The sequence below is a fragment of the Puma concolor genome, chromosome C1, assembly GCF_028749965.1.
Source record: "Puma concolor isolate L17-30 chromosome C1, mPumCon1.1.hap2, whole genome shotgun sequence".
In the NCBI taxonomy this organism is placed as follows: domain Eukaryota; kingdom Metazoa; phylum Chordata; class Mammalia; order Carnivora; family Felidae; genus Puma; species Puma concolor.
Genome location: NC_141674.1, coordinates 136,911,361 through 136,935,076, shown reverse-complemented (window position 1 = coordinate 136,935,076; position 23,716 = coordinate 136,911,361). Strand labels below are relative to the sequence as shown.

Genomic DNA, 23,716 nt, shown 5'->3' with positions numbered 1-23,716 from the left:
ATATTTTTGGCGAGCACCAGGGGCGGATGTTCTAGAAACGTGGCCAAATTTTCAACCCTATTTTGCCGACTAACTTGTGAGGTTCTGAGCGTTTGGAAGGAAACAGATAAGCAACTGAGCATCGCGTTTTATTTAAGTAGGACCCGATATTAAGGGCCTTCAGGTTCAACAAAGGTGACATTTTGCAGCTCGTAGAGTCTGATTGCCTGACTCCATTGACTAGTTAGAGGTGAACGCGCGAGCAGCTCAGATTACCCACGCTAGGCACAGACATACCGCAGAGCCAGAAGTGGATTTCCTGGTGGCTCAGTGAGGCTAGTAAACGAACCCCTGCTCACATCTACACTCCACATCAGATGGTTGATAATCCGGCTCCATGCTTGCTTTTTTGAGAACACAAATGTGAATATGACTTAATTTTTAACTGTAACTGTCCTTTTCATTAAATAAGTATATTCTTGTTAGCAGAACACACACACACACACACACGCACGCACATACACACACACACTAAATAGGAACTATAGGAGTGTGTAGAGAAAATAGTTGATTCATTTTTTCTAAATAAAACAAAAAAATAATCCTAAAACATTTTTCACATTATATGTTTCGCTTGAATTGAGGAAAAGAATTAGGTAATTCTTTCATACATAGAGGGGCAACACCATGCTGAAAAGTGGGCAACTGTGTACTTTCCATGAGTTGAGGATGACTTTTCCAAGACCGACTCCAAACTGCCTCCCCATCAAATTTGTCCTCATACCTGACTTCTCATTGAGATATAATTCAACTTTTTTTCTTCAGTAGCTACTCTGTGCTTCCTTTAACGTGTAGCATTATGAAATGGAGGCTATTAGGCTACTAGATGTTCAAAACATTAATTTGGACTTGTTCTTTGGATCAGCTAGCAGAACACAGGGAGTAGATCACTGAATAGATGGAAGTTTTTATTTCAAGGAAATAAGGTTTAGATACTTTTTAGATCAAGGTGTATTATTAGCTATAACAAGTGGAGGCATGGTCAGGGAAGTCAAACTTTAGCTTGGCCCTGCGTTCGTATATGTATTTACAAAGGTGAATGACTTTGTGGTGAGCACAGAAAAATCAAATAAAAGATAGGTAGATTCAAAATAGAGATTCAGATTAAAAATAGGATGTATTGGGGCGCCTGGGTGGCTCAGTCGGTTAAGCATCCGACTTCAGCTCAGGTCACGATCTCACGGTCCGTGAGTTCGAGCCCCGCGTCAGGCTCTGGGCTGATGGCTCGGAGCCTGGAGCCTGTTTCCGATTCTGTGTCTCCCTCTCTCTCTGCCCCTCCCCCGTTCATGCTCTGTCTCTCTCTGTCCCAAAAATAAGTAAACGTTAAAAAAAACTTAAAAAAAAATAGGATGTATTAGCAAAAGACCTGGAGAGTCCAGGAGGTGGTGAAAGTTAACCGAATATAAAACAAATACAAGTATAGTGAATTAAACAGCAGGAATTGCCAATATTGACTCATACTTGTCCTCTTGTATTGCTGAATTGTTTACCAAAATACTTCCAATCTAGAAAGATGGAGCTAAAGAAAGAAAGAAGGGATTAAAAGCCCCATCGCAGATATCATGATACATAGATCTCATCTTTTATTGTATTTTGAGTGAAACCAATATAGTTAAAAGACCTTGGGGGTACTCTTACTGTAATTCAAAAGATCAATAGCATCTAACATAACTGATTATCTTTCTTCCTTAACACACTATTCTTCCCTCGCTTTCTTTGACACTTCTCTCCTTCAATTTTCCTCTTATGTCTCTAAATGCTTCTTCTTCAATGTTTCTTTTATTTACTATGCTTCTACCTGTGGTAGTGTCCAGAGGTCAAGCCTTGGATCCTCTCTCTTCTTGAGGTGATTCCACTAATTTCATGACTTCATATAACATCCATTTGTTGACAACTCGCACGTATGTCTGCATTCCTGATCTCCCCCTAAGCATCAGATGTATGTATACTATTGCCTGTTAGTGATCTCCATGTGAACTACAAACCCAACTCCTTAAAAACATGCTTCAGACTGCCCTCTAAAACACATAACCTTCCTTAGCCTGCTCCTACATTCATATCCACTCCAATCTCCCATTCTTCTCATTGCTCAGGCCAAACCCATGACAGGTATCCTTGCCTTCTTTCCCACAAATCACACAACATGCACTTTGTCAACATATCCTATGGGTTCTACCCAGAGGTATTCAAAATCTATTCAGAAAATGTCCCATTTTCTTTTCCTCCATTGCTACCACACTCCTACAAAACCACAGTCACTTCTTTCTTTGAGTTTTTGCAATTGACTCCTGACTGGTTTCCCTGCTTCCACCTCTCTTCTTAGTCCCACTCTCTGTTCTTCTTAGCAGGCGTACCCTTTTAAAATTCAAAGTAGATTATGGCATTTCCTGACCTAAATTTTCCAGTGACTTCTCATCCTTTTTGGAGTGAATGCCAAAGTTCTTCTGCTCTCCTATAAAACCTACAGGATGTGGCTCCTTATCCAACTGTCTGAGCTCATCCCCCTGAATTTTACAACTCGTTTCTCAGCCCCCATCATCTACACTGGTCTCTCAGGAACACCTCTAGCCTCAGGGCCTTTTCACTCACACACTGTCTCTCAGGGGAACACCACTCTTTTTTTTTTAATATGAAATTTATTATCAAATTGGTTTCCATACAACACCCAGTGCTCATCCCAAAAGGTGCCCTCCTCAATACACCTCACCCCCCCTCCCCTCCCTCCCACCACCCATCAACCCTCAGTTTGTTCTCAGTTTTTAACAGTCTCTTATGTTTTGGCTCCCTCCCTCTCTAACCTTTTTTTTTTCCCTTCCCCTCCCCCAAAGTCTTCTGTTAAGTTCTTCAGGATCCACATAGGAGTGACATACTTCCTTTAGGTCCTGCTTTTCTGTAGTACTATCAAAAGGCTTCCTTGACTACTCAATGTAAAAATAAAATCTCTCTCCCACTTCTAATTCTAATAAGGTTGCAAGATTGGGGGTGGAGGAGCACCTAGTTATATTTATATTTCAGATAAACAATAAATACTTCATTTTTTAAGCATAAATATATCCCAAATAATACACAAGACATACTTCTACTAAAAAAGTTAATAATCCCCAATATTGCACAGGACATGCTTATACTAAAAATTTACTTAATGTCTTGTGAAATAAAAATTGAACGTAATGCCCTGGCAAGTCGAAACCCATCCCAAAAGTTCCTCTTTTTTTATTTTGCTTTTTCTCCATAGTAGGTATCACCACATGACTTATGACATCGTTATTTGTTCCTTGTCTGTCTCTTGAACTAGGCTGAGGGCAGGGACTTTGTTTTATTCAGTATTGTATCTTATTACCAAAAACCATGCCTGGCATGCAAAGATTTGTGGATTAATGAATGAATGTTGATACATTACTATGTAGAGCTTGGGGATGTGGTCTGATTGCTCTCTGATCATCTCCCATGTTTTTCCTCTTTACCCCTACCCAGCTCCTACTGGTCCCTTCCCAGAAAAGGGTCAGGATCTGAAGGCCTGGTTCGGCAGCTACGGGCTTCTAGGAAAATTCTGCCTTAAGCCTTCCTGTCCTCTGCACTGTCTTCTTTACCAAGCCTCAGCCAGCCTGTTTTGGTTTCTCATGCTTGCCTGGTGTCTTAACGCAGGAACCAAAGACGAGGGGATGCTTGGTGGGCTGTGTTTTCGGAAGGAAAAACCCTGTTGGATAGTGAATGTCACTCTGAATTCTTTAGAGGTCAGGGCAGAGCTCACAGAAAGTCATTGTTTATGTCTGAAACAAATCTTTATTATGTGATTGAAAATGTTCTCAGTTACTCTAACTTACTTTTATTAAAAAGTTTAATGTGTTTTTATTTCTTAACGGCAGTAGATAAAAAGGTGTCATACAAATATTGATTTAAAATCCTAGCAAGTCTGCCCTCTTTTCTAAATCTTTTTTTATTCTTTGAACACAAATATATGCATTCATGGACCTGTGTGTGTGTATGTGTGTGTGTGTGTGTGTGTGTGTGTGTGTGCGCGCGTGCACATGCAAGTTAAGAATACTTTATGTAGGAAACAAATCACTGTTCCCTTTATTTTTAGGAAAAAAACCCTTATTTTCCAGTTCTATGTTAACAGTGAAATGTAGCAATGCAATGTATTATCTAATTTATTGAAAGTAGTGTTAATAACGGCACATCATATAAAAGTGTGCATGAACTCAACTATATCCCCTGAGAAAACCTGCCACACAGAAATTATAACACATGAAATTCTACAGCTTGAAAATTTAACCAGAAACAAGGTTAAAGTGAGAATATACTTTAATAGTATCAGAACCATTTTACAGGTAAGAAAATATAAGTTTATACACATAAACATCTACTACAATTCACAAAACTGCTGTAATATTTTAATTACAAACTCCAAGTTTCTCAAATTCCAAACAACAACCAGCACTGTAAAGTTGACGATTACAATTATAAGTGCTAGCCATGACATTTCGTGAGAAATAATCTGCTAATTGTGTTCAGTGGTACTTCAATGGCTAAAGTGAAAACTCCACTAATTCGTTCATGACTTTACAGACAGCCTGTTTCCTTGCCAGATATATTTTCCAGACAGTGCTACCAATAGTACTTCTAGCCCTTCAGCATGTCTTGCTTTCATTCTTCACTGAGGGCTATTCCCAAACTTGCTCTTTGAGCCTCACGACTAACCTGATCCCCATCCTCGTCTCCAGGAACCTCATTTCACTTCTTAATTTACAGACAACAAAGAATCATCCCTCTACTTTTAGTTCTACCACATGTAGCCTTCTATAATCTCTAGGCATGCTTCCTTCTTTGAATTTACTGTAGCATATTGTCCTTATAATAAAAAATAAAGTAAGCGAAAACTTATTAAGTAAGTATTGTATACCAACTACTTTTCTATGCAGCTTACCAATAGTAACTCATGGAATCCTAATATAGCCTCCGGCATAGGTCCTATTCTTACCCCTATTTTTTACAAAAGGAGACTGAGGCTTAGAGACAGTAATCCAGCCAGAGCATAGCTCCAGAACCCTGGCTCTCACCTACCAGGGCTCCTTCCCTGACTGTATATATGTGTCTCCCCACGTGACTGGGAGATCCTTTAAGTTCAGTGGCTGTTTATTAATAAGTCTTGCATCTCTAATGCCAAGCATGATTCCTACATCATAGTAGGAATGACTTAGTTTCTTGCTAAATTAAATGAAGGAAGGAAGAAGGAAGAGAAGGAGGGAGGGAGAACTAGAGGGGCACATTACCTTTTTTTTTTTTTTAACAACGCACTTGTTATGTTAAACTGTCAGCATCTTCTGAGCCCTCACCCATTTATTCTACCAAAGAAGCAAACAGACAACAAGACAAAACAAATCCTCACGCAACCAAAGCAAACAAACAGATGAACTAAGTCCTATTTATGCATAATTCATTTCTTGTAGGATATTGAACACAAGACATACTGAAGTTTAAAGTACTATTCATTCAGTCAACCACTAATGTAATAAATGTTTATTAAATACGTATTTAGCTACCCAAATCCCAGGGTCGGCGGGGGAAGAGCTTGCCCTGTTCTCTTTCTTTCTTCCTTCCTTCCTTCCAGAAAAAGTCATCTTCTAACATATATGATTTACTTGTTTAATTATATTAATTGGTGTTTTTTAAAGTTTATTTACTTATTTATTTTTTCTTTGGAGAAAGAGAGAGAAAGCATGGGCCAGAGAGTGGCAGAGAAAGAGAGAGAGAGAGAGAGAAAGGGAGAGAAAGAGAGAGAAAGATTGAGAGAGAGAAAGAATACCAAGCCGGCTCCACACTGTCAGTATAGACCCCGAGACCCCGATGCAAAGCTCACACCTACAAACCATCAGATCATGACCTCAACCAAAACCAAGAGTCGGATGCTTAACTGACTAAGCCACTCAGGTGCCCCTAATCATACTAATTGTTTATTATTTGCCTTATCTTTCTGCAACGTAGTAAGGTCCACTTCTTTGCTTTATTCCCTGGTGTATCCTGGCCACATACAACCATGTCTGACACAGATAACACATTCAACGGATATTTATTAAATGAATGAATTGGTGTTGAAAAAAAGCATAGAAGAGCATGAAAAGAGTATGGTGCATTTAGTAAGGAAAAGGAATTGGCAGGACTGGGGTCAAACTGGGCACATATAGGAAAATGTATATTCAAGAGTCATTGAGAAATATGAATGATATTGCCATTAACCAAATATATAAGAAAAGTAACCTAAAGTTTGGAAGGAAAAATTGAGAGTTAAATTTTGATAAGGTTTTAGTTGAGTTGCATGTAGAACATCCATATGAATTTGAGTAGGCAACCAAAAATTCCTAGCTACCTAGGACAATATGCTATGGTAAATTAAAAAAAAAAAAATGATGCCTAGAGATTACAGAATTACTAGTATGCAAAGCCATAAGGATGAAAGTATTCAATACCTAATTATGAAAGCCAGTATTTGTGATTTATTTCATAGTTGATTTCTTGCTTTTTAGCCTTCTGTTGCAAAAATATAAATAGGTTGGAATACAGGATTGAAACTAAAAATGAAATAAAATATATTTGTTAGAACTTAGTATGTGTATATGTATATGTGTCCATCTGGCTAACAGTAAGATATTTGGAGTATGATTTGAATGGTCTCTCATTTTGCTGATAGGAAGATTGAAAGGAGCCAACTAATAACTATTCTGTCCTATACATTAGGATTATGTTCACTCATGGAGAAATGGAAAGACTAGTATTGCAAGAGACAATAGATAGGTAGAACAGGTCCTGTAATGAAGAAAATTATGGAATCCAGGAGCACGAATGGAAATTTAAATTTTGGCAAGGAGGAGGGAAAATAAAGAGCAAATATATAGAGATCCTTTAAGGAACAGTAAAATATTGATGGAGTATAATTTTATGATTTTGATATTCCAGGGCAAATATAAGGCCAGTGTTTCAGTCAGGGTTCTCCAGAAAAACATTTCTATATTTCCACCATTTGTGTGTGTATGTGTACATTTATATTTTACAATTATATTTCAAATAGATGAGACCCATCTCCATTATCTAGGATAATCTGCTTTGCTCAAAGTCAACTGATTATAGATATTAACCACAATCTAGCAATATCTACATTTGGTTCTGATTAAATAACTGGGCACCATAGTCTCACCAAGTAGGCACATAAAATTAACCATCACAGAAAGATCCTATGCAAAATTCAGGTTGAATAAGAAAGCAAAGAATACAGCTGGTCCCAAGCAGCTCCCAGTACATATCTTACCATTTGTTGAGAAAGGTAGAGGAGGGAAGAATGGAAGAGTAGGAGACAGGACAAGACCCTAATTGAGAAGACAATGGCCTAGTTAGAGTATAAATCAGGACACAGGCATATTCTGGGAGGCTCACTGGACCAGGAAACAGAACACCTGGTTCCCAACTTTACATTTAGTCGTGGTTTAATTTGGTCATACACAACACCATTTCTCTAAGCCTAAATGGAACTGATTACACCTCCTTCTCCTGCATTAAAAGATCATTTTTCAAGTCAAATAAGATAATGCACATGAAAGACTTTAAAATATAAACATCTTTATATATACACATGTATTATTTCTATTATTGCCAATATAAAACGTTATGAGCTGAAGTCTGTCACTCAAATAGAGGTGGAGCTGAGTGAACATATGAACTCAAGAGATATAGCAAATTTAACATTGAAAGGAGATTGTCACCAATGCCACTGTCCACCTTATGTTGCCTATTTTGTTCCCTCAGTCTTATCTTTTGGAGCTGCTCACTTAGAGACCACTGTTGCTATAATAAAGCATCAATATCCAGTTTAAAGTCAAACTGTGATGTGAGTGAATATGTATTGCTTTTACTAGGTTATGGTGATCAATATGGAATTAAAATGTACAAGTTCAAAATGAGACTTAAGTCATTCTCTGAGTGAAGATTTAGCAACAAAGACTGCCGAGTATTTAATCAAAAGGTGATTCATAGTTTTAATCCTATGTTATTATTCCTTCTCCTAGCTTTAGGAATGTTTTAGTAATCAAAATGTCTACACAGAAGACAAATAATTTGAAAGTCTTGAGTTATTGGATGTTCACAAATTATATAAGCAAACTGCATTTAAGCATAATTAATAGCATATATTGTATTGTGATTAATGGGTGAGGGAATAGCAGAAGAAAAATACTTATTTTTTCCCAATAAAAAAGAAACTTCTATGTGTATATACTACTTACTTTAACAAATCTGTGGATCAGGGAAAAGCATTATCATTACTATGAAAATGGGAACACAATTTCTACGTTCAAGTGAAGGGCATTAGCAACAAGGATTAAAATCTATATAAACCTGACATAACAAAATGATAATCCAAGATAAAATTTATGAAAATACACATGCTAGCAAGTAACTGTGCTGTGACTAGCAAAGAAATTCTTTCTTTCTTTTAAATGTTTATTTATTTTGAGAGAGAGAGCACTAGAGCATGAGCATGAGTGGGGAAGGGGCAGAGAGAGAGAGAGAGAGAGAGAGAGAGAGAGAGAGAATCTAAAGCAGGTTCCATGCTGTCAGAGCCCGATGCAGGGTTAGATATCACAAACCGTGGGATCATGAACTGTGCCGAAATCAAGAGTCAGATGCTCAAATGACTGAGCCCACCAGGTGCCCAGAAATTATTTCTTAAATAGTTCCTTTAAATAACTACATTGCTAATACATTTGAATACTTATTTACAGATGATTCTTTGGTATAAAAGCTGGAAGATATCCTAGGTAAAATGCTAAAAGAGTTAGAAGACTATGCCAATTTAAGTTTGACAACAAAATAATGAGAAAACATTTCTAAAACCGAAATGTCAATCAATGAGCAAAATACTGTTTAGAATGTTTTGAATTACCCATAAAATTTCAGAAATATCTTAATTGGGTAAAGTCAATTCTGTGAACCCATATCAACCCAAACAAAATTCTCCTTCACTTGGGTTCTTCCAAAAAGCAGCCTCCTGAAAAGGGTTTTAGGTCAGGTCCTTTATTTCGGGAAATCCCCCCCAAAGAACAATAGGGATGGGAAGTGGAGAAAGCAAAACGGACGAGGGGCAGGAAAAGTAACAGGGAACTGATTACCACTGTGGAGACCGGGGCTCAGTGTTGTGGGGGACGCTGAGGGAAATCATGTCGAAGTAGTTCACCATGGGATTGCTTACCGGAGGCCAGCGGAGAGGAGAGTATTCCTTTGTGGTTCCCACGCCCTAGTGGTCAAAGTACCCTTGAGGATGTGAATTGCCTACACTTCCAGATGTTCACAAACTCAGCCTTTAACTCGAAGGCTGTAGAGAAACCCTAGGGTAGAAAACAAGAGAAACAGGATGCAGCTGAGGCTAGATATTACCAGGTGCACCTGAGCTAGCTGGCTACCACGGCAATGGCAGATAGGTATGCTGCCAGAGGATGTGAAATAGGGCACCGTGTCGTAAGATTCCCCTTCTTCAAATATTATTGACACAGTTTAAAATCAACGTCGATGGCAATAGGTTTTTCGAAAAGGCCATTTTTTTTTTCAGAGAAAAAAATCTGCTCCACTGTTTTGAGCAGAGTTAGCTGAAAAGAGTCACAGGACTTTAGATGAAAAGTTATCTTGGAAGTCTTCCTGTCAAGGCATAAGCCCTTCTATCTTATGGAAAAGGAAGGTCCTAGGGGTTTTAATACCACATGACCCCGAGCAGGACAAGACCTAAGTTGTTTTTTTTTTTTTCTAATTCAGAGCTTTCTGGTTTTTGTTTTTTTTTTATTTTTTTTTTGGGACAGAGAGAGACAGAGCATGAACGGGGGAGGGGCAGAGAGAGAGGGAGACACAGAATCGGAAACAGGCTCCAGGCTCTGAGCCATCAGCCCAGAGCCCGACGCGGGGCTCGAACTCACGGACCGCGAGATCGTGACCTGGCTGAAGTCGGACGCTTAACCGACTGCGCCACCCAGGCGCCCCTTTCTGGTTTTTATTTCATACCTGAGATGCATCCATTTGTTCAGCAATAATATTGACTTCATTCCTCCACACACTACATACCTGATTCTGTTTATCTGTCTCAAGTTAAAATGGTATCATTAGACATTTTTTTAGCATCTACCACTACCACTAACGGAGCCAATAAAGAAATATGAATTCAGTTTTACCTCAGGATACATAGCAATTTATTATGTTGTATTTTCATTTTCCTCCATATTTTTAAGTAAAGTATTTTATTTTATTTTATTTTTTTATTTTAGAGAGTGAGAGAGCATGGGAGAGAGGGGCAGAGTGAAGGAGAGAGAATCTTCAACAGGCTTTGGGCTCAGCTCTGACCCATGACCCTGGGATCATGACCTGAGTGAAACCCAGAGTCAGATATTTATCCCGCTGAGCGCCCAGGTGCCCCTTTTTCCCTCCATCTTGAAACATTCTCCTACCTCCGTATGACAATAACATTATACTTTTTTTCTTTTCCTCCCACGTTCCTGACCACTTGGTTTGACTTTTTGGCCTTTACCTCTTTCTTATAATTGCAATATGTGCAGTGTCCTGGGCAGACTGTGTCCCCCTCCTCTTTACCCTCTATCCTCTCCTTAGGCAACCTTATCCACACCACCTGCACACAAAAGCTGTGCACGCGCTTATCTGTGGTCTAGCTCCCTCCTCTGAGCTCCAGGCCTCATTACCCACTGCTCTCTGGATATTTTCATTTGGATATTTCAAAGGCCATGGGCCATACCACACATATGGTTTTACTCCAATCCTGGCCCTCTTCCTCGGCTCCTGTCTCTTTCCTCATTGAAGAGCATCACAGAGTACCAATTGTACAATCAATGAATCCAGGGCATCTTGTTTTTTAAGATTATGTATTTATTTATTTATTTTGGGGGGAAGGGCAGAGAGGGGCGGGGGAGAGAATCCAAAGCAGGCTCTGCACTGTCAGTGCAGTGCGGAGCCAAATGCAGAGCTCGAACCCGCAAACCGTGAGATCATGACCTAAGCCCAAATCAAGAGTCAGACACTTAACCGACTGAGCCACCCAGGTGCCCCTCAGTGGCATCCCATAACATGTCCTCTCCCAAACTCCTAATCCAATCAAACTCCCTGAATAGTATATATGAATATTTATATTAATAATAGAGATATTGTTTATATTTATAAATAATAAATCAACATTTGTTGTTTATAATACACTAATATTATTGGTTTATTATAATTTTATCATAAATAATTGTGTATTGATTCCTTTCTTCTCTCTTTTTTTTCCACATCATCATCCCAATACAAACTCTCATTCCCCTCCTTCTTGGAGTACTGGAGCAAACTCCTGTTAAAAGTATTCGTTTACAGTCAGTGTGGTTTCCCATAGCACAATCAGAATGTTCTCTCCGAAATGCAGCTGAGGAATGCTCTATTCTTTTCTTGTGTCCTTTCCCCTTTCTCCTGATTCAGATGTCAGTGGCTGCCCGTTGCATTCAGCATGAAGGCTAAAACCCATAGCCTGCCCTCTGCCTGCTTCTCACGCCTCACATTTCCTCATCCCAGAGCTGGGTCATTGCTCCTTCCTCCTGTCCCTCAATCTCCTTCATGCCAGAACTCCTACTGTTCATTTAGATGTCAGTTCAGTCCTGACTTCCTCTGAGGAGTAATTCCTGACCTCCCTAATTAGGCAATACTCTCCTAACATTTTCTTCTTCTCCTTTAAAGCTCTTATGCCAACATGGATTGATACTTTCTTATAGATCTCTGTAATCCTTTGAAAAATGCTGTCTGCCTTCTAGAATGCAGGTTCTCACATCAGGGGGTCTTTTTCACTCACATTACACACATGCGTGTATGTGCCCATGCATGCACACAAGACACACCACACACACACACACACACACACACACACACACACACAGGCTCTATTCTGTCCTTCGGCCTTCTGATCCCACAGGAGTGTTAGGTACAGAATGGGCCATTAATACTTGGTTGAATTAACGAACAATATACAGACTGAATTCAAACATGAATTTGATATCAGCTTGTTCTCCTCAACATTAAATGAACCTAAGTGAATTAGATTTTGTTCACAGTATATGTAGATAGTGGGGATGAGTGGAAGGCAGTGGTATATGCATTCAATTCAGCCCAAAGTGTGACTGAATATTTCCTGGCATAAATCAAACACAGATTTTTCTGATCCCAGTCCTAATCAAAAATTTTAAAGTTTAATTAAAATAATTCAATCATAAATGCTGGCATTTCTAACACAGTATATCAAGGCTAAGACTAGAGTCAACTTTGTTTAATGGGATTTGGTTATAATTCTAGCCAAAACAAATGTTCTTTACTTTCGCCACATAGAAGACATAACGCATGGATCTTAGTGATCTTGTCATAATTATCAGTATGAATAACTGGATTTTATATCCTTGGGAAAAGGTCAAATGCATCTCGTAGCTTCTCGTTTCAATCTTTTCCCCATCTCTTAATAGCAAGAAAAGTAAGTGCCACATGTTCAGAAGGTTGAGTGGCATTATTTAAATTCCATTTAGATGTGCACTACGACAATCACAGATTCCTGGAGCCGTGAATATTAAAACTAAAGTTCTGCTGGTTGCCACTACTTCGGCTCTGTAAGTGTGAGGGGAGAGAGGGGAAGGGGACAGAAGAAGGGAAAATTTTGCAAAGAAAAAAAAAGGTAATGAACAAACTAGTAGAGATTTCAATACACTAGCAGCATATGATTTCCCTGATCTTGAAGATAACATTTGACAAGGCTCCCCTCCAAAGATGAAGGCCTATGATCCTTGGAAGGAAAAGCATATGAGCACACCCAATTCACAGAGAATTTTTCATTATTTTTTTTACGTGGTCAGCCCACAAGGTGATACTTACTTTCAGCTGATGATAAAGGTTGCAAGTGAGCTCTGGAAATCGTAGTATTCTTATAGGCATGAAAATAAAAGAAAGCAATGCAGGAAGGAAGGGAACATGCCTTATTAAAAACCATCCACATACCTAAAATAGATGCTTCAAAAACCATGGCTTTCTTCTTGGCTTTTCTCTTTCAAAATGGGAAAGGCAGGACAAATGCCCATAACAATAGGGAATGGTGAGGAAACTATAATATAAATATGTATTTTGCGGTCTTTCCTAAAACCTGCATTTTGAGTTGTACTTCATGGTGACTGCTTTAGAAATGTCAATGCCACAACAGACTAAAACTTTTCAAATTTGATCTGTTGCTCAAGACTGACGTGGTGTTCATATAACTATTTTTATTTCTTTTAATAAACTATTACTGATAGCTTCTGCAATTTAAAGTATTCCAAATATGAATGAATAATTAGTATACTTTTCCCTTTAGAGGAACTAATGTGGGAAAGATATGCAGGAATTTAAAACAATGTGGCCTTTTCCCAACACTGAGAAGAAGCCTCTGGAATTATCCTAACACATAAACATCAATAGAAACATCCAGGGAAGTTTCTCCTCTGCATCTACTTAAGCTGTAGTAAAGGTACTAGGCAATTATTTTAGGAATACCAAATCATGTTGACTGACTTCCTCTGTAAATAAAATTTATTTGCTGAGTCCTCAATATCCCACCTGATTTTTTCTAGACATGAGCTTTCAACTATATCAAAGAACTATCAAAAAGAAACTATCAAAAAGGAAAGTGGAACTATGACTTGGTATTTAATAAATGTTGACTAGCTACAGTTTTATCTAATGTGTGTTCAATAAGTGTTTAATGTTTTTTCAAAGTTGTATTTTATATTATTTGATCAAGTTATGCCTTGATGATGAAATTGACATTTACCTTGAGAGGAATATCCAAATTAGATCCACATTAAAGGAGCGTAAGCAGCCATCATTTATGCTGGGGGATCTATTAAAAATGCACCTATATTCTGTTGCTGCTAACTATATCACTTTGATGCTAGTTATATAGATTGCCCCCGTACACACACACACACACACACACACACACACACACATGCTTGCATACACACACGTACACACATACACAATCTGTATCAATCTACCAGTCTTATCTCTAGGGAATAACTGACTAGAATGGAAATATTTTTCTCTGTTAATCTATATGTTCTATACAGTTGGAAGAAGATATTAACTCTAGTTTTCAGTTTCCAGAACTGAATGGCTTTTTTTGCAGGGGTGATAATACGTGGTTTAATGACCTCTGTACACACACACACACACACACACACACACACACACACACAGTTGGGTGACACACGAGAGAGATCTCTACAGCCTCTATTTCTCCCTTCAGCAACACACCTTGAACCTCTGTTTAGGTCAGTGAGAACTCCAGACAGGAAGTAGGGCCTGAGGAGTAGGAATCTGTAGCAGGTAATTTTTATGGAAACAGACTTTAGAGAGCAACTCAGAAGAATCAAAGGTGAGTTCACCTTCAACCTCTGCTTTGATCAAAGAATAAAGTAAAAACCTTAAAACATTCTTTTTTTAAAAAAACCTTACTTTATAACTAAAACTAAATACTAAGAGCAAAATAAACTTCCATGAGTCCTCATCTCTTATTTCAACCTTGTGTATCTGGTGCAGTCAGACTCAAAACATTCGCAGGACTCTAGACCAATTTGCCAGAAATTCTTCATTAATTGAAATGACTAGTTTCTCTCAAGAGATATGTTCAAATCTCACTCAGATCAACAGTGGTTTAAAAAAAAAAGCCTAACGGTCTAATTTTGTATTTGTAAATTTCACCTCATTTTGTATTAAGAATGTATTAAGTTTGCAAAACCAGGGAAGAAAGAAAAGGCTCACCAAAAATTGATTGCAACCAGTAGTTTTCAGAATTAGTAATGGGTAAAATAAATCACCTAAGTTTCTTCTTGAGGAAATGGCAGGGCATGTCACAGAATAGTAACAGCATTTTAGGTGTTTTTTATTTGTCGTTTTATTTCTTCATTTATTGAACAGCATGTACTGAGTAGTTGGTATGTTTCAGGCAATGTACAAGGAGCTAGAGACAGAGCAATAAGCAAAAAGATATCTGTGCTTTTGTCCAGCTTATATTTTATCAGGAGGGACAGCATTAAATGAAACTGCACAAATAGTTGTGGTGGGATATTTTGAAATGCTAACTCATATTTTGTATATATTTTCCTGGGGTTTTTCTGACTTAATCCATTAAGGTCATCTATGGTTTTACTTCTGGGAAGGTATGCCACCACAACGTAAAGAAAAAAATAATGAAACTAAACAAGTCTATTCTTACATTTTCTTCAGGATGAAGCAGCTCAATAACCCCCAGATAACAGCGGCTCCTGGGTGGCTCAGTTGGGTAAGTGGCCGACTTTGGCTCAGGTCATGATTTCAGAGTTCATGGGTTCAAGCCCTGCATCGGGCTCTGTGCTGACAGAGCCTGGAGCCTACTTCAGATTCTGTCTCCCTCTCTCTCTGCCACTCCCCCACTCATGCTCTGTCTCTCTGTCTCTCAAAAATAAATAAACATTAAAAATCAAAAAATAAACCCCAGATAATAGAAATGTATTCACTCATGAGTTAGAACCAAGATATCATATTTGAAGTTGAAAGACAAAATTCCCTAGAGGATTATAGAGTATACTTTAAAAGCTAAGATATGAATGGGTGCCTAAGACAGTTTTCCATTTCCCTTTCCTCCTCTACCCAGTCAGTTTCTAGTAAGAAAAGGACAGCCTACTCCTAGAGTAGGCTGGGAATTAAGTGTGGGGAGACCAGTGCCCTTTCCAGATGGAATCTGAGATGTCAGCAGACCACAGACTGAGAGGTGAGGCCAAGCAGGTGGACCCAGGTCAGCTCAGAAAGTTTTTTGCATCTGATGACAGTAGAATGATTCTCATGTGTGTGGCACCTGGGAGACTCAGTCATCTATAAGTGGTGGGATCGGAGCCCTGTGTTGGGCTCCACACTAAGCATGGAGCCTGCTTGGGATTTTCTTTCTCTCTTTACCTCTGCCCCTCCCTGACTCACACCTGTTCTCTCTCTCTCTCTCTCTCTCTCTCTCTCTCTCTCTCACACACACACACACACACACACACACAAACAACAACAACAAAATAATAATTCTCATGTGTTTAAGTATAACCAAAGCTATAGCAAAGGGCCTCTCAGAGATTCCCATGACCCCAGTGGACCATGGGACCAGCAGGATTGCGTTCAGTGATCTGAGTAAAGGCTAGAAAGAAGTTAGAAAGAGAAATTTGGAATTTCGGAATGGGCTTGGCAGGCAGGACTCAAGCAACTTGTGTGAACTTGGGGGACAAAGATTGAGACATGGGACATCTCAGAAGTTCTCTTCCTTGATGAGACCCTGGTCCTCGGGACCCTGGTCTGAAGCCTTGGATCTGTGCAAGCTTCTTGATACTTAGACTCCATCTTGCTTTGGGTTGTTGTCCTATATTCCCTTCCCCTTACACATCCTGCTTCCCACCTACCTACAGGCGGCCAAAGAGACTGGGACATGAGTCTTTTTCTTTCCCTGAGATCCTCCTATCCTAATCTCTTAATGTTTACTTTTCAACTTTCATTGTGCCCGAGCCTGAGACAGTTTTATCTAATGGCCAACAATGCAGCTTGGCTCTTTACTTATCAGGTAGTTTTTCAATTATTTTGCTCATGCCCTGAGTTCTCTCTGCCTCTCCCAAGGAGTAGGCTCTTGAAACTCAGAGGCTAATACTTTACTCATTTTTCCTTTGCATTTGATGTGTTATCTCTTCTCTGACTTTTCTGGAAAAGGCCAAGGTGTACAAGGAAAAGGGAAAGCATCAGTTAATATTTCAAAACTTCAGCCAACCACATTTTTCTTTATACACAAAGTAATAAGCCATGAATATAATTATAGAATTTACACAGGGTATAAACTTGTGTGAAACAGATTCAGTATTATGAAAAAACTATAAGGAAAGAAAGAAGGAACAACAAAAAAAATCAAGTAGAAATTGTGTATATGTGTTCAAATATGTGCATGGAAGAGATCTGTATTCTTTGGTGTGGCACTGAGCAAACACAATTGGTAGTATAGACCATAAAGTTATCTGAGATAGATCTCAGTGTTGGAAGAAATCATAGAGGTGCCCTATTGTGACCTGGGAATTATTTTGTTATGTTTAAGCACCAAAATTTATGATGCAGGACAGTTTTTCACATCACTATATAAATACAACGTTTTAACTGCAGTTAGAAAAAACATTGCTGAATGCAATTCTAAAATCTTCAAAAAACTTCCATGAAGAAGAATACCCTTCTGTCCCGGTTCTAATCTTCTTCAAGGGTTCTTTCTCCAAAGCTCACTTAGTGTGTTGGTCACATGGCATAGACGAAGAAGTAGTGTACCCAGAGTCACTAATGTTTCACGCATTTTCATTTTACCGAGTTCACCAGTTGTTAAGGTAGCAAGAGAAACACGAGTCCCAGTAAGAAAACACGAGAGTCCTGTTAACTGTCTCTTGATAAACATAAGTCATTGAAAACTTGTGTGAATAGATGACATTTTAAAAGGCAAAATCTTAAGTATTCTTAGCTGACAAATTCTTTGGAAGCTTCTTAAAGGAATAAACTGGCAATGCTCTCGCATTTCATCTTTAAAATGAAAGGCATCCCTGAACTTTCCTTCTTTAGCAACAAACTCCCTTAACCCCTTCCCTCCCTTCCATAGACAAAACAAACCAAAACAAAACACAAAAACAAACAGTACAAGTTAAGATCTTCGGGGCGCGTGAGCGTGTGTGTGCACACATACACGTGCACATATCCACCTCTTTGCCTAGAGCAAGGTATAACCTGGAATATGGATTTACCCTTCATATCTCATTAGTTAAATTATTAATACTTTTATTTTCCTCCTTCGTTTAGATTGCATTTTCGCATGACAAAAATGGATGGTTGGAGCTTAGAAAATGAGAACCTGAATCAGCCATGAACTAGAGCAAAGTTGAAGACAACTAAATATCTCGGGAGTATTTTCGGTAACCCCATGAGCTTTCCTGACAGTTGGTCACTGTACCCTCACTACATCCTGTGGTGTTATGTTACACACCCAAAGTCCGTGATGCAACACAGCACACCTCCAAGAGTAGTGGTAGCTTTCCTTTTTCTTCTTTCTTTCTTTCTCTTTCTTTCTTTCTTTCCCCCTAATTAAGTGGTTTCTCCAAGCAAGTCGAATGATTTAGTCGTGTGTTGTAGTTCTGGAGCTGTGAGTTCATTAAAGACATTTGGGGGTATTGTTTCTGTGAAGCTGAGCTGCATGTGGCCATTGGATCACATATCCACTTCTCTGCCATGTAAGAAGAAAACATCTTGGAATATAACTATTAGTTGGCTTTGTGGTGTTGGGTTAGTATGCCAGTCTGAGGTTAGAGCACAGATGAGATCCCAAGCCCTGGGCTTTGTATTATATAGTATTGTATTTTTGATGTTGTACTTAAGGGTCAATTACTGTTTCCATTATAAACCCTGTTTTTCAAAGGTTTATAACTCACCAATTTTCATTTTGGTATGCAAGCTGCATGAATATACAGGTTTTAAAAATAGTTTAAATTGAGCAGTGCCATTTTTAGATATAAAGAAGTAAAATGCACTTCTCATTGGTTTCAGTTTGTTTTGGAAGTTTCCAATCTAAAAGTTTATTCCATCTTAAAATGCAACAAGGCTTGTTTTTTTTTTTCTCTCTCTCTCTCTCTGTGTGTGTGTGTGTGTGTGTGTGTGTGTGTGTTTCAATGTATTTTTGTAACAGCTATTCACAGGAAAGATGGTAAAAGGAGGTCAGGGGAGATATCAAATGAAACTTCAAGGAGGAAAACAAAATAGATTGTGCACATTTGTGGACAGATGTCATTTTAGTCAAAGTTCTCTAAAACCAAGAAACTAATCAATCAATGTTCCCTCAGCATGGGCGCTATTTCATGCTACTATTCTGCCAGGTACCGTGAGGACTAAAAGAGCTCCCTGCCTCAATGTGCTCGAAATCCTAGTTAGAGAAAAATAGAAGGACAGCAATATTAAGGATAACATCAACCTACGTTGAAACATCGGAGTGATAATCATGTGGCTAAGATTTTAAGAGGCAAAGGCAAGGCCGCTTACAGAGTTGTGCAACCCACTGGCATCCTGCAAAAAGAACGAGAGATTCCAATGCGTGGGCAATTGCCCAGATGTGGAAATTTACCCATCTCGGGTCATGCAAGATTTAGAACTCTTTCCCTGGTCATCGGAATTAGAAAATCTCTGCTTAAGGGCAAAATTGTTTTCTCTGTCATTCTCAATGTTTCCAGATGATAAAAGCAAATTTCCCCTTGTATTAATCTAAGCTAAACTTCTTAAAATGGTTGTCTACACTAGCTTTTTTTCTTCTGTCACCCAGCTGTCACCCCTCCGTCGATTCCAGTCTGGTTTCCAGCACCACCACACTGCTCATGTTACTCTTGCCAAAGTCACGGTGACCTCCTTGCTGTTGCTGCCAGTGAAGAAGTCTTTGGGTTTTTTTCTCTTTATCCAAACTTATCTCAATTTATAAGATGACCGTAGTTTTCTAGCTTTTGTCTCATGATGATATTTGCCATTTTTTTGTTCTACCCAGTACCCACTCCCCTCTCCTTACCAATGTTTCTATTTCCCTTTTTGGGAATGTTCCGTTGGAATGGAGTTTGGGTGGCAGTTAATTGTCACTTCCCATTATGAAAGTTGAAGGGGTATAATGTTTTCTTTTCCCTAGCACAGGGAGTAGAGCAGTAAGCAGGGCTCAGCCAATCAGATCCTTTCTTCTGGGATTTCAAAGTTTGATCAAGTCAGGCTATAGGGATGATTAAAAGTCATATTCATGCACTGACAGTGACAGAAGACCCCCTCCAAACCACCACCAATTTATGCTTATTCTAGTTTATGCTATCCAGCTCTCCATAGCTTACATTGTTAATGTCCATTTTCCAAGCCTGGTTTTCCATGTTTTCTGCCTTTGTATTATCTCCAGATATTTTTTGATATGTTTAAATTTTGCTTAGGATAGATAGTCAGTCTCTGTTGCTTATAAAAAGAATATAGATTGTTGTAATTTCCAATTCTCTGGGTCCTCTTTTTTATAGCTTTTGGAGATTCATTTTCCTCTGCCTATTCCTTACATATAGTTGCAATTCTTTCAGGTACTTGTTAATTTCCCTCCTCATTCTTCCCTACACTAACTATCCACCCGGGTTATTTCAATTAATTCCTTGACTTCAACTGTCACCCACATGCTACTGACTTCTAAATCTATCCGGCCATTCCAAATCGCTCCTCTGATACTCATAGTTCTTTATTCATGCCACTTGCACTTTTGTTTATTCTATAAATATTTAGTGAACTTCATAACTTTGGAGCAGATATGGTAGGCAATGGAGTAGCAATTAAGAAACAAAGTATGAGTTTTCCATTTCATAGTGATCAGTCTAATAGAGTCCATAAGCCTGTGAACTCCATAATTCCATAAAACTTTACGTGTGATTTCATAGGTGACATCTAATATTCAATATCTCCACCCAGACATCTCAAAAAGAGTGAATTCGTTATGTTTCTCTGACATCTGCACTTGTATATTCCTCCTACGGGGCTCCCTGTTTCAATGAAAATATTCAATTGCTTACACCAGGAACCTGAGCTTCAAACTAACTTTCCCTCTTCACTCCATCCCCGTCTCTGCACCAATCATTGAAGCATATTTGAGAAACTTTCTCAGTACCTCTAGAATTTGTCCACAGTTATCACTTCTGCTGCCATCCTATGTATTTAGCCCTCCATCCTCCTTCTCTAGGACCAACATGACACAAGTCTCGCCTTTGGTGTCCAAACTGCAGCCAGAATGATGTTGACAAAATTCAAGCCTCTTTGTGATCACATTTTGATCATAACCTTTCACAGACTCCATAAACAATCTCAAAGTTATTGATGTAAATGAGTCAGCAAATGAATTGTGGCCTCTCTCTATGCTCCTTCTACTTGGCAGATCCTTCCAGTTTCATGTGAATGCCAACCGGGCCAGCTCCACTCACTCTTCAGGAAACTTCATTTTCCCTAAGCAGCTTTACTCTTCCTGCAAAGACCAGGTTATGTCCCCTTTTATGGGTTCTTAAAGCGTCTTGTTTCTCCACATCCTAACATGCATTACTCTGCATCATTAATTGCTATATTTTCTGAGTAGATTTCATTAGACTGCAAGGCATTTGAAAGCTAACATCATGTGTCTTTCTACATTGCTTTATCTGTAGCACACAGCAGACCAGGAAACATGGGGTAAAACAAATGAATTTTAGCATTTACATGATCAAAAACTCAACGCCAAACTGTGAAAATATGCGTGTTGCTTTTTTTCTAGGCTTTAAATACTTTGGGTAGATTGGTTTGACTGTTGACAGATGTAATGATATACATCTGATAGTTATGGCATTTATGTTTATAAGCTGTGTTGTATGGCATCAGTTCTCAGATGGTGAAACAGTAATAGGTTCTAGATTTATCCTTCAATCATACCTCAGACATGCCACACGGCACCCTATGCACACCCTATTTGTTTTAAAATTAGTATGTTTGTGAAAATAGTTTAGAACCCATTAGGATTGGCTATTTAAGGCATGAAACATAGAAATCCGGAATCCCAGGTGTGTGATTTTGTTCCTCATAAGGATCCCAGAATGCTGTTTTTTCTCCCATTCCCATTTTCCTCTCCTTTTCTGCCCTAAGCTTCTTCAAGGGCAAAGAGAAGTGACCTACAAGGAGACCCAGAGTGAGATAATGTTCTTTCCTGCATGAAAAATCATCAGGATCTGCAGCTATCTGAGCCCTGAGACACAAATCTAAAAGATTTCCTTTGAGCTAGAAAAGAATAATTGGAAAAGAAATTATATTGAGTACCTAATATGTGTCAGGTGTTCCACTGAACTCATTGTTTGGCAGGGGGGAGGGAAATGGACCCATGAATTCAACACATTCTAGAGCAATATTGTGATACACGAGGCTCCTTGAGGCTTCCTGAGAACCTTTCAGGGGGTCTGCAGAATCAAAAATATTTGCCTAACAATATTAAGACATTTTTGCCTTTTTCACTTCCATTCTCTCTGGAGTCTACAAGGGGGTTTTCCAAAGGCTACATAATATTTGAAAAGACAACTAGCTTAGTGAAGAAGCAGATGGGAGAACCTAGATATTAAAGAGATTTGCTAAAATGTAAAACAGTGGCACTCTTCTCACTAAATGTTTTGTTTTGGAAAATGTAGCTATCTTTTATGAAAAGCCTATTTATGGCACAGTGATAGATTCATTATTATTTTTTTAAAAAAATAAATTGATAAGTATTTTTTAAATCTCAGTTTTAATTTTTGGTAGGGTAAATATTGATAGATATGATACCCAACTGTTAAATGTCCTCAATAACTTTTGTGTGGATCAGAGTTCTGGGACCAAAAAATTTGAAAACTGCTGACATGGATAATGAAATAATCCAAAGAAGAGGCATCTATTCATCAATGATATTGCACTGAACATCCCTGGAGCTGAAATAAGTCCAGGTGCAGGCGATGACGAAGTGTGGGCCCCACACTGGGGGCACACTGTGGGCCCCATTCTGCCATGTGTCAGTCAATCTTCTAGGACTGTAAGTACTAAGATAAAGAGAGGCTCATAACCAGTACATCCATGTAAATATCAGGAGTAGGCTTTCTCTGAGTGGTTGAGGACACGCCTTGCAGGACATTCTGTTGCCTCTTTTTCAGATCATTGATTCAAAGAGCATCATCATTTAAAAAAATTTTTTTTAATGTTTATTCATTTTTTTTGAGAGAGAGAGAGAGAGAGAGAGAGAGAGAGAGAAAGTGGGGGAGGGGCAGAAAGAGAGAGAGAGATACAGAATCTGAAGCAGGCTCCAGTCTCCAAGGCGTCAGCATAGAGCCCAAGGCGGGGCTCGAATTCACAGACCACAAGATCATGACCTGAGCTGAAGTTGTTCTCCAATCCTTTTGCAGCTAAATCTCAGCAGTTGTTTGGGTATCATGCCAAGCAGGTATGTGATCAATGGTCATAAAGTTACCAACTGATTGATCAATGATCTTGCTTAAAGACTGGCAGAGAGCATGACTTCATTGTTGGTCGACTAGTCTATTATCCACGTAGCAAATTACTTCTATGAATAAAAGCATTCAGCTACTCTCTTACTCAATGTAACTGTCTCATATTCTGAAAGAATGAACACAAGGTCAGTGCAAGTGTCCTCAGTGCCTTGGGAGAGGATTTTAGGGTTTCTCTTTTTAATAGACTTTTGCTAAGAGTAGCAAAGGCACCATAAAAAGAACAGTTAACGAAACTTGTTTTCTTCATTACCAAACTTAATATAAATACTTCAACATGAATGTTCTTCTTTTTTTTTCTTTTTTAAATTATTCATGAAGTCTTTGCTTGGGTTGGGGGGGGTTGGTGATATACAAGAGAAATCTCAGAAATGATTGCCATAGGAAAGCAGTAATACGATAGTTTTGAACCCCAACTAATATAAGGATGATGCATAATCCAAAAAAATATATATAAGAAAATAAAACTAAGAATGCAGGTTAGTCCTTAATTTGACCTACATTAAATAATTATCATGTAGAGGTAA

The 23,716-nt window shown here is 38.6% G+C and overlaps 2 long non-coding RNA genes across 2 annotated transcripts in view; both read right to left on the bottom strand.

The window, feature by feature from the left end:
* The window catches only part of LOC147578455 (uncharacterized), a 128,034-nt gene that overhangs the window by 14,745 nt on the left and 89,573 nt on the right, over positions 1-23,716 (bottom strand). The gene's annotated exons all lie outside the window — the stretch shown is intronic.
* LOC147578456 (uncharacterized) overlaps positions 6,872-23,716 on the bottom strand; it is a 37,666-nt gene continuing 20,821 nt past the window's right edge. Inside the window, exon 4 of the long non-coding RNA XR_015254280.1 lies at positions 6,872-9,413. This is a non-coding gene — a long non-coding RNA (uncharacterized LOC147578456). The remainder of the gene's footprint in view (positions 9,414-23,716) is intronic.